Below are 1232 nucleotides of genomic sequence, written 5' to 3' on the forward strand. Positions count from 1 at the left end.
GCTCAACTTATGAGTGAAAGTAAAAAAGTATGTAATAACATGTCAACCGTATTACGTCTACTACGTCCAGCTTTAACATGTCAACCGTATTACGTCTACTACGTCCAACTTTAGTATGTAATAACATGTCAACCGTAGTACGTCTACTACGTCCAACTTTAGTATGTAATAACATGTCAACCGTAGTACGTCTACTACGTCCAGCTTTAATATGTAATAACATGTCAACCGTATTACGTCTACCTCATCCAATGCTGACAGGCTTTAGCCCGATTTCAGAGCTCATCAGGACCATCCGAGATACAAACATAATAGTTCAGATGGTACAAGATTGAACGAACTAGATTATCAACTTTACACAAGTTATTTACAAACTACATTAGTGGTAAAAATTATAACGTTATTTACTTTAACAAAATTATTTATCTTTCACTTTAATTAACTCATTCAGAAAGACTGGCAAACATGAAACAGAGATAACTTCAAAACTTTGAAGGAAGAATACTATTTCAAGCAATTCTAACTAAAATCATCTGTATAAAAGAGTTATGTCTTGGAGAGACTTGTTCACTAAATATGGAAGACAGCAGTCATCCACATAAAGAAAAATAACCATCAAATAATAAAGTAACCACAAGTCCAGGGACCTCGCACCACTCATGAACATTCAAAGAACCAGACTTAACAAGAAAACCAGTACTTAGTTCTTTTTAATAAATTTATTTTGTTGAATTTCACACAAAGCTACATGAAGGATAGCCATCATTCATTTTAATATGATAGATAAGAGAGAAGGCAGCTAGTCAACGATACAAACTTCTGGTCAGATCAAATAATAGGATTTTATCATCACTCTTAGACTCAAAGTGTTGATCGTGATAACTAGGCACAAACCAAGGATTCTCAGTTCTACAAGAGAGTATGTACTAGAGTAATTAACATCCCCCCAATGTTCTTCCCACCATCATCAAGATGGAGATTCCATACAAACTCAGGGTCCTCATTACCTTTATGATAAAGCAGCCTGTAAAGAGCACCCACTGTCTACTCTTGTTTGACTGAATAGGAAGATTTCACAACAGTACATCCACAGCCCCAAAGTGTAAAGGACATGTTGTGGCAACAAGGTACAAACCATGAAACCTCAGGGTAACAATCAGAGCACCCTAACGGACTCTCTCTCTCAGTGTGTGTGTGTGTGTGTGTGTGTGTGTGTGTGTGTGTGTGTGTGT

General features: G+C 36.6%; 1 protein-coding gene across 1 annotated transcript in view; it reads right to left on the reverse strand.

Moving 5' to 3' along the window:
* The window catches only part of LOC106474932 (lethal(2) giant larvae protein homolog 2-like), a gene marked incomplete at its 3' end in the record, with an annotated part of 17166 nt that overhangs the window by 14384 nt on the left and 1550 nt on the right, over positions 1-1232 (reverse strand). The window lies entirely within an intron of this gene.

This window comes from Limulus polyphemus, unplaced genomic scaffold (genome assembly GCF_000517525.1).
Source record: "Limulus polyphemus unplaced genomic scaffold, Limulus_polyphemus-2.1.2 Scaffold7876, whole genome shotgun sequence".
In the NCBI taxonomy this organism is placed as follows: Eukaryota; Metazoa; Arthropoda; class Merostomata; order Xiphosura; family Limulidae; genus Limulus; species Limulus polyphemus.